Source organism: Chrysoperla carnea, chromosome 5 (assembly GCF_905475395.1).
Source record: "Chrysoperla carnea chromosome 5, inChrCarn1.1, whole genome shotgun sequence".
NCBI lineage: Eukaryota > Metazoa > Arthropoda > Insecta > Neuroptera > Chrysopidae > Chrysoperla > Chrysoperla carnea.
The window spans coordinates 7,415,046-7,431,872 of NC_058341.1; the positions used below are offsets into that span (position 1 = coordinate 7,415,046).

Genomic DNA, 16,827 nt, shown 5'->3' on the forward strand with positions numbered 1-16,827 from the left:
AAAAAAATAAAGAAAAAAGACCTTACTTGCCTATTTTACAGCCGAAACTAGTTTAAAATTGTTTGTTCAAAAACAAACACACTGTTTTATTATCTTATTTGAACCATAGTAGTGGTTAAAAAGACCTAGGACCCCGATTATGTTTAAAGAACTTGTTGAATAGGAGAATTAATAATGGATAGATTCAATACAAATTACCTACTATACTAGAGTATGCTATAACTTAAAAAAATCGATCCTGTAACGGGACCAATTATTAAAATCATTATTTGGATTCAGGATGAAACTTGAATAGAATAGGCTTGAAGACTAAATTTTTTTCATCATTTCGGGTGAAGAATTCTCACTGCACGGGCAGAAAAGTGAAGTTTTCTGAATATCTATAGATGCACGCAAAATATGAACGTTTAAAATTCCTAATTAAAGAAAAAAGAATACATAGGTTAGTGACGTCAAGACGAAAAGTAAGAATAATTTTTCGTCTACATTCATGAAGTTATAACAAAATTCATCAACAAAGTTGAAAATAAGGTACAAATAATTTCAACCACAAATCTAAACTTGCCTTGGCGCTAGTACTACCTTAAAGTATGTTCAATTAAATTGAATCAGGGTGTATTAAAATTGAACATCTGAATACATACGGTCTATTGTATTCGATTGTAAACACCACAAAGATGTTGAGTACAGGTCGGGGTACCATCGCTTCTTTACATTATTTTTTTTGTCTTGAGTCTTCAAAAAAAAATAAAAAAATAAAGACCACTTGAAAATTATTAACATACACAAAAATAAAAAAATAAAACGTGCAACGGCGGACTTTACATATAATTGAGATGAGAGATGGTTGTTGCGTGCAGTAAATACACCTGTGTTTTTGTTTACTTTCTTTTGAAACACAGAACAGTACAAAACAAAACACGATTTTTATCTGTTTATGTCCGATACGCAAGCGAAGATCGCATTAATTTACGGGGAAATGTTATGTGAATTGATGTTACTTCTACATTGTTACCGAATAGTGGATGAGAAATCTGCGTTAGCTCAGCGAATTTCCTCAGATATTGAAAAAAAAAAAATGGTAACAATTTTCTTAAAATCGAATATTGCATTTTTAGTCTTCGAAGAGTTTTTATTTCGAAAACTGAGCGTCTAGGGAAACTGGGCGTCTTTGCTTAAAACTGATCAAAAACAGTTAGGAACATGAACAACAGTTAGGCTGATATCAGCATGGCTGTCAGGCCCATAATGACTGGTGATAATCCACAATACTTCTGGCGAATAGTACTACTAAACACAGTAATGTCACTGATGCTACAAATTTCATACCAGCAGTATTTATTAAAAAAACAAAAAAACGTTAAGAATAATAGAGTGACGAGCAGTGTGACAACAAACATAGCGTTTATACCTACACTGAATAGGATCGCAGTTCAATAATGCGTATTGATAAACTCCCCAAAAATCATAGCGGGAAAAACAAGAAGCATTCCGAGTTCTGCAATGTAGAATGGGACTCTAGGACCATATTGTCGAGTTGAACTTACCATTTACTAATGTAAGTAAAACGTCAAAGTTTTTATATCATACATTATTGTAAATAACGCCATAGTTATGGATCTTATGGCAGTATTATACAAAGTATTCTACTTTTTAGATACTTTTTGAGTATTCTGTTCCGAAGCGTGTAAAAAATTATTTGAAATTTGTTTCATTGTCTCTAAAACTATAATTCAAGGCATTACAGTTTTTGATACCACGGAAAGAACTTTTTTTCATTATCTTCTTCAAAAAAATATAACGCCCTGATACAATAATTTATCTACGACAATTTAATTAAGCTACTATATCAAAAACTTAACATTTAAAAAAACAAGTGAAAACAAACAATTGACTGAGTTAATTGTTGAAATACCATGCATAGTCAGTGTTGATTTCTTTATCACATTACACATACAAACATGTGACACACACATAACTGATAATTAAGTATAGTACATATTATAAAATTTCCGCCTAATTGGCGCCCTCACGGGTAAACAGTGATGTTTACGAAAAAATGTTTCAAACAAAAGTTGTTTAATTTTTGATAAGGAACATTTTTTACATTTAAACTTTTGTTCTATCTCTAACGGTTTACAAGATGGGTCCTACGGACCCAAGACCCAATGATGATGCTCATCCTATGATGCTCATTTACGAACTCGACCTCACTTTTTACGTCCTGAGTACGCTGTAAAAATTTCAGCTCGATATCTTTTTTCGTTTTTGAGTTATCGTGTCCACAGACGGACGGGCGGACGGCCACCCGGAAATGGACTAATTAGGTGATTTTATGAACACCTATGACAAAATTTTTTTCCTAGCATCATTATTTTTAAGCGTTACAACTTTGGACTAAACTTAATATACTATGTATATTTCATATATACATGGTATAAAAATACATTTTCGTGAGTAGGGATAATTTGCTTCTGATTTTTTTTAAAACAGATTAACTCTCTTCTTAAGACATCTTCTTACCTCTCAGGTAGTGAAAACAAAACAAAAAAAAAAATAAAAACTGAACACTAGAAGTTTTTAACCAATTATTTTGTACAAAGCTAAATAAAAAATAAAATAAAATCTACCGTTAGAATTAGTTTAGATGAGCTGTAAGAAGAAGCAGAAGTGAAGAGAGTTAGTTTTTAACTAACTCTCTTAACTACTTATTTACAACTAGAGGCAATCGCGGCCGGCGACGATCATGTTGAAGATGACGCGCGGCTACAATTATAAAAAAAAAAAACTTATTCTGCTTACTCGTAGCATCAACATATACAATTTTTAATACCATGGTGATTAAAATAATGATGGATATCTGTATTTTACTCCCTTGTACTATATGTCAGTAAAGGAAGGATTGTAATCGTTCGAAAACCATTTTGTGTTGTGGTTTGAAATGGAAATATCTATTTTGAGACTCAAAGCACTGAACTTTTTCCTTAGAACCTTGTCCAAATTGAACCGATTTTGAGAATCATCGCCTATTTTTAGTTGTTCCAGGTACGGATCATAGCTAAGAACACTCTCCATTAAATCACCTTTCAAACGAAACAAAATCAACAAAATCCGGTTCATCCGTTTAAGTGCTACGATCCACAGACAGACATACAGACACACACATAGCGGCCGAACTTATATTTTAAGATATGATGTTTTAAGATGAGCAAATTTTGTAGCTTTTTCGAGATTACAGTCGTCTTGAAATCATATTTTTCATGACATTGCTCTCGATCAAATATCAGAACTCATTTTAACTAATTTATAAGCATTCAAGGAAGTCATTGGATGATCAAATCATCAGATATTTTTTTTTACTCTGATTGAAGCTATAATCACTATTTGTGTTTAAGAAGAAAAGTATAAATGAATTTAATTAGTGTAAATTATGTTGAAAAAATCGGAGTTGCCTTAAGAAGGCATTACCGCTTGTTAACAGAAAAAATCGCTAAATGACCAAAAGAATCAAGATTCAATATTTCCTAATTTCTCAACTTTTTACAAATTAAAACAGATTAAAGCCAAAATGAAATTTTGATTTGATTGTGAGACAAAAGTTTCCTTAGAAATTTCTCGAAATAGATTGTAAAACATATGATACTTCTGTATTCAATTGTTTTGACCAAAATTATCTTTTGTACCAAGATTTATATCACTATAATTTAGATAGAACCCAGTGCAATAAAGTAATATTGACCCAAAATGATTTAAAAGTCGATTAATCGAGTATTTTCAATGGAATCGATAAAAATCCTGTATTGAAAGATTTATTAAATCATTTTATGTATTTCTATAGGACTTTGTTTTTTAAATGTCACGTGTTTTAAGGCAATTATATTCCTAAATTGATGCCATTTTTCATATTTAATTTTATATAATTATTTTCATATCTTTTCCGGAAATATAAATCATTTTGTAATAATGCAATATAATTCGTAAGTGAATTCTTTTCATTCTTTAAAAAAAAATGATTATGAAATAAAAAGTAGAACTATTATCTGAAAAATTAGAATTTTTTTTACTACAAGGACAACGATATATTAATAACAAAAGGTTGTCAAGTGTGATTTTTAAACATATACCAATGCATAGAAGAGAAAAATTACTCCATAAACTTGTCTCTAAATCAGGCATGGGCGAGTTATTTTAAGTCAAATTCATCATTATTAAACTTTATTGTGTTTTATAAACTTTATTGTGTGTATCTTTAGTCAAGTCCGCATTGCTCATTGACGAGAAAGCGTATACGACTCATATACCTGTCTCAGTTTCTCTTATAGTAATGAGATTGGTAGAAAAAAAATGCTGCCTCTCTGTCTTATTCGTATTTTAGGTTGTCACTGATTAGATTGTCACTGTCTTACTTGTATTTTAAGTTAGAAGTCCGAGGGACTTCTGAGTCACATTTGCCCATGCATGCTCTAAATACTGTAAGCTGATAATGAATAGAAAAGTCTAGTCTACGATTTGTTCCATTTAGCTTTGTCAAGGAAAATTTATCAACATAGCGTTATCAAAACCGATTTTTGATTGGCTATCATTGGTTTTAAAAATCGTTACTAGTATGAGCAAGATATGAACGTTTAAAATTCCTAATTAAACAAAGATGAAGATACCCACTAGTGACGTCATACGTGGGTATCACTATAGAGATTACATATAAAACTTTTTTTTACTAAAAAGAGATGGACAACCTTTGAATGCAATCTTTGATTGCTTCTAACTTCTTCGTTTTTTAATCAATTTTAATTTTATTTTCAAATTTTGTCATGGCATCAAGTCTAGTTTTACATTTTGATGGGTAATATAGCCAATTCGACATCAGGATTATTCCTTATTGTAAAAACTTTCTTCCGTCTCTCTAATAGATAGAATTTCTTCGCGTTTAGCTCTACGGCACCCTAAAATGTAAGTATATATTATGTTGCAATATCATTCAAAACTACACATTTTGTGTAGCAAGGACGCAAATAATATTATACTTTTAAAAAATTGTTCCGGTTATGTTTTTATTATTATAATTTTTACAACAAAATAACAAAGTCAAACGCATAAATAAACGACTCTAATTTAAATGATAAACATAAATTTTTGAGGTTTTATTTTTGTATATATATTATTTAAGTATTTAGTTTTATATAAAAATTTAAATTACAAAAATATATCGGCCATAATAATTTAGGTTCTTTCTGGCTGAATATTGATAAAGATGAAATACCTGTTGAAAAACTAGTTATCAAATTAGTTATGAAGTTGGACTATGGTCCAAATTTAGTAGGATTACATACTTTGTTTATCTTTATTAAAATTAAATATTTTGAATTTTGATGACGTCATCAAGTTCAAAAATTCGATTTTTTTAATAACACAGACAATTTTGATCCGATCTTATTGGAATTTTTTTTGAAACCCACTAATTTTGGGTCATTCTTTTCAGCTGTGATGTCAGTTTTTCGCTAGTTATCACTTATGTGCTTAATTCCGGGACCAGACCTCCATATTCTTGAAATCTAATAGAGCTAGGTTATTTTTGATCATAAATTTGAAAAATATGGCCCAAATTTAGTAGAATTACATACTTGGTTTATCAAAATTGGATAAAATTTCGATGTAATAGAGCAAAATTAAATATTTTGAATTTTGATGACGTCATCAAGTTCAAAAATTCGATTTTTTTAATAACACAGGCAATTTTGATCCGATCTCACTGGAATTTTTTTTGAAACCCACTAATTTTGGGACATTCTTTTCAGCTGTAATGTCAGTTTTTCGCTAGTTATCACTTATGAGCTTAATTCCGAAACCAGACCTCCACATTCTTGAAACCTATTAGTGCTAGGTTAATTTTGATCATAAATTTGAAAAATATGGCCCAAATTTAGTAGAATTACATACTTGGTTTATCAAAATTGGATAAAATTTCGATGTAATAGAATAAAAGTTGAATATAAGGTACAAATAATTTCAACCACAAGTCTAAACTTGCCTTGACGCTCTAACTATCTCAAAATTTAAACAATTTCTCCCAAGATGCATGAAAATTACCTGATGCACTCTTTTCGAGATGTTTTATACTTAAGAAGCTACATATTTTTGAGGTCATCGGACATTCAAAGCAACACACATACGTAGTTCTTTGAAACCATTTAAAAAAAATATATTTTGTAATCTTTTTATTTTTTTTTTTTTTGTAGTTTTGGCCATGCTGTTTTATGAATGGTAAAACTCGCTGTGGCCGCAGAGTTGAATATTATATGATGTGATGTATAGCACAGCGCGCCAATCATGGTACAGATAATACGATGTGGCTGGTATGTTTTTGTTTTTTTATATTTTTATCCAAATAAAAATAAAAATAAATATCAAATAACTCTGAAAGAAGCCTCTAAGTATAAGATTCAGTGTGATATCAAACCAAAATGAATATGCATTTATTTATATATAGAGTGTTTATGTTTTATTTGGCTAATTAAATTATACATATTATAGTCCGGTATTTACCCTGAAAAATGGATTGAAGTTTTCGGACACTTGGTAGGAAGTATGTCCTTTTCACTATATTATTTTTAAATAGGTTCCTACTCCTGTTTTAGATGCACTATTTCCACAGAAAGTGAAATACCATTTTACAAAATATAACCACATTGTATTTTTATTCAATAAATAAAACAACTTTAGCATCTTTTTATAATCATAATATTACTTACAAGATATTATAAGGGCGTTATTTATATGTAAATATGAATAAAATATACATTAACTTGGGCAATAATCAAAAAATAAATAATTCGCGTTGCTCCGAACACTAAAAACACTATTTTTCTTAGTGTAGAGTTCAATTTTAAGATGCAGAATAAATAAATTAAATGCACAGGGGAATGACGTCTAGGTAGGCCAGCTGTTTAAATCAATCCGCTGCAATTTTTATTTTTTCTATTATTTATTGTGAAAATTCATAGTTCATTTAATTTTATTTAATCGGGAATGGTCCTGATGTCGAATTGGCCATATTACTCAAAAAATGTAAAACTAGACTTGACACAATGACAAAATTTGAAAGTGAAATTAAAATTGATTAAAAAACGAAGAAGTTATCAGCAATCATAGATTGCATTCAAAGGTTGTCCATCTCCTTTTAGCAAACAAAGTTTTTTATGTAATCTCTATGGCGATATCCACATATGACGTCACTAGTATCTTCCTCTTTGTTTAATTAAGAATTTAATATTTAGTCCGATCCTCTTTTGTTTTTTTGCCATACTACTTCGAAAATAGTATAAAGTAAAGGGATTTTTTTTAACAGGATTATAGTACTTACAGGAGACGGTAAAAGGTCGAATTTCACTCATCTGATAACCAGATGAGACATATTTTTAATGAAAAAGTATGTCTCATATGGTTATCAGATGAGTGAAGATAGACCTTTTACCGTCTCTTAGACCGTTAGATAAAGTTCGATTCGAAAATCTGGTCTCCGATTTTTGTATGCGTAAAATTAGTTAGTTCTATTGGCAATTAAATTAAATTTGCCTTTAAGGTTTGACTACTCATTGAATTTGGATAATTATACTGGAATTTTGGCTTCAAAATACTCGGCAATACCGTTAAACAACCACGAGGCATTATACAGCATATGGTATATGTATTTATAAAGGCATAATATACTTTTCTTCACCCGTGTTCAAGGATCTCTATATTTTGCCGTGATACATCTTGTAATTATGATTTCTTTTTTAAAACAGCAGCAACCAATCAATAATAATTTATCCTTCCCCTGGAGCCACTTGCAAAATCGTGTATACATGAATTTCTCTAACCGCACACATATGTTTAAAAAAATTTTTAAAGTTTTGCTTCAAGTATCAGATAAAACAGGTGCATAATATATACAACAAAATGAAATAAGACCTTGACGTGTGCGCTCTTTGAAAATAAAAGGTAAATAAATGACTAGATAGACAAATTTGAGTGGATGCGCGCATCTGTTTATTATTAATAATAAATATTATCAAGGATGTACAAGTGTCAAGGCAATTTTGGATAAAAGGCTTGATTTTTTTATATTAATTTAGACTAAGTCTTAATCAATACTGAAAAAGACATATTTGACATTGAGTCTAATGGGGAAACGGTAGTTGGATGATATGTTTTCATAGACTTTTCCAAAACTAGTCAGTGGAAATTAAAAAAAAAAAACTATTTAAAGTTAAAATCTTAAGCAATTATTGAAAACAAAAGAAATTCATTGTGCAATACTTATTAAGGAGGTATGAGCACGGTAGTGGAAACACGAATTTAAAAAAAATACATGTTTTCAATTTTGATGGTGAATTATGGTAAAAACAAGAATATTTTATTCTTGTTTTTCGTCTAAACAAAATTCATCAACAAGATTGAAAATAAGATACAAATAATTTCAACCACAAGTTTAAACTTGCCTTAGCGCTTGTACTACCTTAAATTTGAATCTATCGCGTCGTGCAAAGAACATAAATATCTTTATGCTGATTTAATCTAAATAGCTTTTTAGTTTATTAATAATAATTTAATGTGATGATTCAAAAACTTGAACTTACCATAATTGAATATTATTTATTATATTTTCATAAAATTTTATTACCGGTTGTGTACACAATCATTGAATTCTATAAATAATTCTAAATTTAATTGGAGATTTTTATCGAAAAATATAATTTCTTTTCTGCTCTAAAAAAAGCTTTTTAAACTTTTTATAACTAATGTTAGAACTGATAGTTTGAGGAATATTAAATTTTGATTTTTGTGATTATCCCCTAATTTATATACACACCCCGTATTTAATTATTAAATATGACATTAATAATTTTTTGTTTACAGTTAGTTTTTATCAGATTTTTCCCACGTTTTTCCATTAAATCTTTCCTTTTATGTAAAAGAGAAGTGTGACAAATTTGTAGGATATTATTTTTAGAATAAACTTAAACAATTCCGTACCAAAGTGTCTCATAAAATTTTTTTACTAGTAATAGCTGAATCTAGAGGACATCAGGGTGATTCCATGTGTGACTGACACTACATATTTTACAAAATACGTTGAATTATGCGTCATATTATGAATACCATTGTGTTAACGGTTTTAGATTGTTAGTGCTCATAAAACTTTATGATCTTTGATTTATTTAACAAAATTCAAATGTGACTGACACTACATGCCAAAGGAAATCGCACACGAGAGTGTTTTTAAACTTCGAATATCTTTCTCTAAGCAGTGTTTCTGATTTTAAATTGTATCTGGCGCTAAATAACATAAAATAAATTATGTGAAAATGGTAAAATAAAGACCTTAGTATTTTAGAATCAAATTTATTAGAAAAATAAATCGTAACTGACACTACCATCACTTTGGATTTAAAACCTTTTCAAAGATATAAAAATGTACTAAAATGCAATTTTTCATTACAATTATTAAGAATCAAAAAGTCACTAATACAATATAAAATAATTGGAATTTTAACGTTCTTATAAACATAAATAATAAAATTTTAATGAAAACTTAACATTTACGAAGAAAAAATATTATTTAAGTACTTAAGATACTGAATGATAAAAGTACTACAGTTTTGGCACCATACTAAAGTACCTTTTTTTTACCATCAAAAACAGTAATATTTTTTTGCCATTCTTCACTTTTTCATGGAATTACCCATATTTAGCTTTATACATATCAAATCAATATAATGATAGTGGCTGTATAACCTTAAGATAATACTTAAAAAAAAAATTAACTAGCATACATCCTTAAGAATTCTTTGATAATGTTTTAAATTTTTTATTCATTTTTTTTAATCCTCATATTATTTTAAAAGTATGACTAAAAAGTTGAATCATCTACCTGACAAAAATCATGTTTTAAAAAAAAAATAAATAAAAAAGTATATATTCTTTTTTTTGAAAGAATAAAACTTGGCAGACGATCCAGTGCGTCAGCCTTTGTGTGTTGACGAAAAGAATCTTCTTTTTTTAATAAATATCGAAAATTTTCGCTTGTATGATTTTTTTATTAAACTTATAAACCGTACTCATCATGCATCACACAATGCAAAATATTTTTACTCGTTAAACCACCGCGATATAATTTTTTGAATGATAAAAATCACTCTTATTTTTTTTATAAAGTTACCTTAGTTAACACTTCACTTATCACTTCTGGAATATTTTACTGTACTGGTTTTTTGTTTTTTTGGCGATGAGTATGTAATTTCATACTTTGGATATTTAATTTATGGCGCGCTTTCCTTTGTCTGTGACAAGTATGTATAATTCGTTCAATCAAAATAAACCAGCTAAATATATGAAATATGAATCATAAATTTATTAAATTGCGCGTGTTCCAAATCGTGAATCGGGACGGTAAAAAATAAAGGGGGAATTAAGTACCTACTTACAAACGTCTCTACTTTTTTATCTCGAAAACGGAATAAAAAACATTGAACAAAATAAACAAGTATCGACCTATTTTTAGAAAAAATGAAAATGCAGTATTCCAAATACATAATTTAAATGTTTTTTCATAGTGTCGATTCGTTGAAACATTTTTTATTCAAAATTTTACTATTCGTTGTGTGCAAAGTCATGGTACTGACAATAAAATCGATGCCAGCGCTTCCAGAGAAAAATTTTGGCGATAAAGGACGCTGTTATGACTAATTTGCAATTCTTTACATGTTAATGTTATAGAAAATGTTAAATTAAAATTATTGAAAAACACGAATTAATTAAACTTAATGAATTAAAAATTGTGAAAATAAGAAATCAAATTGCATAAATATTATTTTTTAAATGTAAATTATCATTAATTTGTGAGACAATAATATTAAATTTTCAATGAAGGTCATAAATGCAATCCATACAATTATATATGCATTCATACAATTCTATAATTAAAGTAGTGTATCGTAACCATGGAAACGCCTCCAATAAAACACACACGGTGCGAATAGATTTGAACCACGAAAATGCATATTAAACGATTTGGCAAGCACGGTATTTTACAGAAAGAAACAAAAATTTAAATACTATAATTTGGAATAGTTTAACAAAAAAGTATTTAAGTAATTTACATACTCAAAAAATTCACTAATTAAATAAAAAATACTCAATTAGAGTCAATCTAAATAAACCCAGAAGCTTTATTTGTGTGTTTTAAAACAAACGAAGATTGTTTAATTGAAATTCTACTAATTGTTTGCAAAAATGAATTTTTTTGTCGCTTCTTTAATTAATACCACACAAAATATTCACTCATTAAACATTTTTTACTTGGTTTATTGAACTTTTTTTGTTAAATAAATAAACTTTAAAAAAAATCTTTTAATTTTTGTGTGATATTTTCAAATTACATGAAATTTATGTAAATCTAAATACCATAAAACGTTTCTAATATATTTATTTTTAAATTAAAAAAAAAAAAAATATTAAAATCATATTTTTTATTATTCATAAAAATTGGTATTTATTTCAAATAAATTTTTTCTAGTTTCATAAATTAAAATTAGTAATATGCATGAAATTTGGTGAAACAAAGTAATTTAAATATTTGGAAAATAAGTTGACATGTAGTTAAAAAAAACTGTAAAATTATATAATTAACAAGTGAAAACAAACAATTGACTGAGTTAACTGTTGAAATACCATGTATAAACAGTGTCGATTACTCTGTCACATTACACATACATACATGTCACACATTCATAACTGATATTCCCATATAATACATACTATACAATTTACGCCTAATTTGCGAGCTTGCTCTTAAATTGCCCCATAAAAACTACCCCAAATCCGGCCGAATATCCTTTTTATAGATCTAGATCTACATTCATTGATTTTTAAAATGAAGCCTCGAAATTTGGGCTTAGGTGTAAAGTGACCCGACTCTTAGAATAAACTTAAATTATTTATATAAGTTTAAACTAATTAAATAAAATTACGAATAATTAAACCAAAAATCACGGCTGCCCGCTCACTCTGCTCAGTGTGTATTTTTGTGCACCATTGTGCAAACTTTTGAAACCACCCTTGTGCAACAAGTGTGTATGAACGATAACCTAATAAATAGACAAAGTTAGTTGTCAGTTTTCGTCATGAGATGACAGTTTTATTATATAATTAATTAATTAATTAAAATATTGATTTTTTGTTCAATTTGGTAAGAATTTTTATGCTAAAATTCTATTTTTTTCCAGTATTTAATTTCTTTTCTGCGTTAAACCTCCTTGTTATGTGATGTCGGTTAAAAATAACCGGTGTAAACTTATTTGAAAATCACGTTTATTTGTGTATTTTAAAAATCATTAAAAATTTTTATTTCCAACTGTTTTGATAGAACAAACAGTCGGGTCTATTGTTTAGCCTGAAATAAATATTAGACTAAACCATTAATTAATAAATACAATATCAGCATTGATTCATTAAAATTTCTCGCCCTCCTACGATAACTTTTCATTAAAAATTAACTGTGACGGTAGCACCAATTAATATATACCGTACAAAATTTCATAAATAAGGTCAGTTAAAAACACAAATTTTTGATTATACACAGTGTTTTTCCAAAATTTTCAAGGACGTACTTTCAAGAAGTACTTAAATTCGTATTATTACTTACTGCTTTCGTTTGAAATTTGGGAAATAACTCACCTAAAAAAAAAAAAATCAAATTATTAGAAATATTTAATAATTAATAATGAAATAATATTTTAATAAAAACTAGTCGAATGTTTCTAAATGAATTCGTAGTTATTCGAGCTTTTGTGGACTTTCAAAATATGAAAATTAAATTCATACAAAAATTCGCTGTGAAAAAGTGAGTTTCTTGTCTTCAATTTTTTTATAAACATAGAAATTTTGTCTTTTTGGCCTTCGTTAAAGTAAATTAAAAGTTTAACAAAAGGCACCTTGAAATATTTTTTTTAAATGGCCTTATAAAATTCATTTTAAATTATTCGTTTTAAAAATATCTTAAAAATTTGGTATATTTTGAAACGAAATATTTTGAATTATTATAAAACATTTTCCTTATCGATAAAAATTAATAATTTTTAATTATGAACATAAAAATAATTGAGCAAATTATACAAATAAATTTTGTCTTTGAGTAATAATTATAATTAAATTTATAACAAATTATATTATTATTTATATTTTTCAATAAATTTATGATTTTTAACCGACTTCAAACAAGACAGGAGGAGGTTATCAATTCGACTATATCTTTTTTTTTTTTTTAATATTTGTTACCTCAGAACTTTTGACTGGGTGAACCGATTGTGAAAATTATTTATCTATTTGAAAGCTAGTGCTTCCTGTGTGGCCCCATTTCATTTTGGTCGGGTTCTGATAACGGCATCCATGAGAAAATCTCAAAAGTCTTAAATTTGCATGAAGTATGCACGACAAGAGGATGAATAACTCAATATCACGCCAACCCATTTCGATGATTCTTTTTTTAGTGACAAATTAGTTAATGCACTTCAGGTTCACTAAAAATCACAAAATAAAAAAAACTTTTAACAAAAAGAAAACCGACTTCAAAAGAAAATTTTTTCCAAAACAAATTAAAATGCACTAAAAAGTAAAAAAATAACGATAATATAATGTAGTTAAAATTATTGTTATTTTTGGAGTCGGTGTCAGCCAAGCTAATGTTGGAAACTGTTCTGTCAGAGTTGTTTCTTTGGCTGACACCGACTCCAAAAATAACAATAATTTTAACTACAATATATTATCGTTATTTTTTTACTTTTTAGTGCATTTTAATTTGTTTTGGAAAAATTTTTCTTTTGAAGTCGTTTTTCTTTTTGTTAAAAGTTCTTTTTATATTGTATGAAAATTAGGGTAATCATATCTTGGACCATTTTAAGTGGAATTCATTAAATGTAGGTCAAAGAAATTTGAAGTAAAATTGGAAAATTTTAAATAAATTTGAAAATTTTTGCAAGTACTTATTTTCTTGAATTAAGAATTGGTGACTCAATAAATATTTACTAGCTATAAGAACATCAATAGTCAAAACCAATGCATACTTTTAAATTTGTTACTTTGAATTACTATTAAGGTAGTACGAACGCCAAGACAATTTTAGACTTAGGGTTGAAATTATTTTTACCTTATTTTTAACTTTGATGATGAATTTTGTTATAACTTCATGAATGTAGACGAAAAATAAGAATAAAATTTTTCGATATATGCCTTGGTTTTCGAAATATCGAAGGCTAAATAGTTATTTTCAATTTTCTCATAATATATTTTCTGAAATTTTTTTCAAGAACAGTTTTTAATATTTATTTCAGACAATTAAAAATTTATGAATGAAACACAAAAATATTTGATTACAAAATTTGACAAAATAAATTTTCCACCAAAAACTTATTTTTATCATTGTTATTATTTATATTTATTGATTGATAATTGATAACTGTTATCATGGACACCAGACTAAAATATATTATACAACAACAAAAACAATAAAATATCTTAAATTGTTTGACCATTTAGTGTACAAATATTAATTTTATTCAAATTTTTTTGAATTGTATTTCGGAAATAAATTATTCAAATTCAGTTGAAATGTGTACTTGAAACTTGCTAATATTTTTATTTGTGTTATTATCAGGAATATAATATGAATGACCATGTTCAAAATACAAAACCTTCCAAAAGTGTGTCCTCGATTGGATGACAAATCTAATGGCGGAGAAAATCAGTAGGAAATTCAAGGAATCTGGAGTAATTTCAGCAATCAATGTTTCGAAAATCAAAGCAGGTATGGAAAAATTTTCTTTTTCTTCTACATTCATAAAGTTATAATAAAAATCATCATCAAGGTTGAAAATAAGATAAAAATAATTTCAACCTTAAATCTACCCTGCTCGGACATCCCTTGAATGGATGGAGACACTTAATTATCAAAAACTTTCAAAATATGTTATTTTTTTGAGATTTCTCCAAAAGAGCAATGTATTTTATATTGATTTTCAAAAACTTTTTTCTTAAAAATTTGATTGGATGTCTAAACTGAAATTTTAACCACATATTCTTTAAGGCAGTACTATCGGTAATAGATTTTGCATTCAGAATTTAATGCCACTTGGCATAGTTGTCCATTATTATATCATAATTAACCAGTTAAATTTTTAGGGGCCTTCAGAGAACTGAAAAAAAGATATTTTAAAGATTAACATGGAATCTTATGGGAAATCACAGATTTTATTTTATTTCACAAAACTGGACGTTCAGATTTTCAATTCTCTGAAGGCTCCTAAAAATTTAACTGGATAATTATGATATAATAATGGACAACTATGCCAAGTTTCATTAAATTCTGAATGCAAAGTCTATTACCGATAGTACTACCTTAAGTAAAAGTCTACCTATACAAAAATTTTGAGTCTTTAATTCAAACTTAGTTGTCATGCTCATACAATCTTAAAATCAAAATTTTTTGCTAAGAGCTATTTTACGATTCACATGAAAATACGTGTTTACCTGTAGAATTACCGCCAAATTTAAAAAACAATCATATATCAACAAAAAACGCACATGTCAGACTTCACAGATTATAAATTTAATAAAATTTAAAAAAGATAACAAACACTCTTTAATTGTTCCGCTTTTTAATAAAACATAAAACATACAATTCGCTGTTCGTTCTAGAATTTAATAATGCACAATAATCCAACACAAGTGACAATAATCATAAATTATAATTGTTATTATTATTAATTTTAATTAATTAGGTTAGTAATTCCGTTGTTTTAAAGTTAGGTGTAATTAATATGTTTACATTCATTTAATTTAATTAATTATAATAAAAAAAAATTTTTATATATCATTATATTAATAATTCACAAAATTAACTGTAAAATGACACATTTCCTTCAGTGACTTAACTAATAAAAAAAAAATATTAAAAAAAATACTAAATACGTATATTTACATAATCAAATAATATGGAAGAGTGTTGTACCATGCATCACATATTAAGGTAAGTTCGTAGCCTAAAAAATAGATCGAGATTGCATCAATTGTAAGATTTCTTTCAAAAATCATTTCTAAACTACTTCGAAAATATTCATTGCTTTTTACTTCGAAATATAACGATTAAAAGTTAATCGCATATGGGTTAGTTAACTAACTAGATAGGACACAATTTCGAAAAAGAGTTCGAAATATTAGAATTCGCATCGTGCGTGAGTTTTATGGGAGGCGTTTCCATGGTAACGATTCACTACTTAAATTATAGAATTGTTTGAATGTATATATAATTTTGTATTGATTGCATTTATGACTTACATTGAAAATTTAATATTATTGTCTCACAAATTTAAATAAATAATTATGATAATTTACATTTGAAAAATAATATTTGTGCAATTAGATTTCTTATTTTCAAAATTTTTAATGCATTAAGTTTAAGTGTTTTTCAATAATTTTAATTTGACATTTCTATAACATTAACATGTAAAGAAAATTGCAAATTAGTCATAACAGTCTCCTTTATCACCAAAATTTTTCACTGGAAGCCATCGATTTTATTGTCCCTACCATGATTTTATTGTACTACACACTCAACGAATAGGGTCCTTTAAAACTATTTCGAAAAAAAGTCAGAATTTGATATACTGGTCTCCTCTTGAATAGCTTCCCCCTCCCCCTAAAATATGTTTAAATTCTGACACCATTTTTCCTATCCAATTTGCGCAACAACAACTAAAAAACCCACCGCTTAATCGTTACTAATAATTACGA

General features: G+C 27.4%; 1 protein-coding gene across 2 annotated transcripts in view; it reads right to left on the bottom strand.

Moving 5' to 3' along the window:
* Positions 1 to 15,644, bottom strand: part of LOC123300224 (rho GTPase-activating protein 20-like) — a 130,456-nt gene extending 114,812 nt beyond the window's left edge. For both annotated transcript variants that reach the window (XM_044882752.1, XM_044882751.1), the window contains exon 1: positions 15,565 to 15,644. The gene's annotated coding sequence lies outside the window, so the exon portion shown is untranslated. The remainder of the gene's footprint in view (positions 1 to 15,564) is intronic.
* Between the last annotated feature and the right edge of the window lie 1,183 nt (positions 15,645 to 16,827).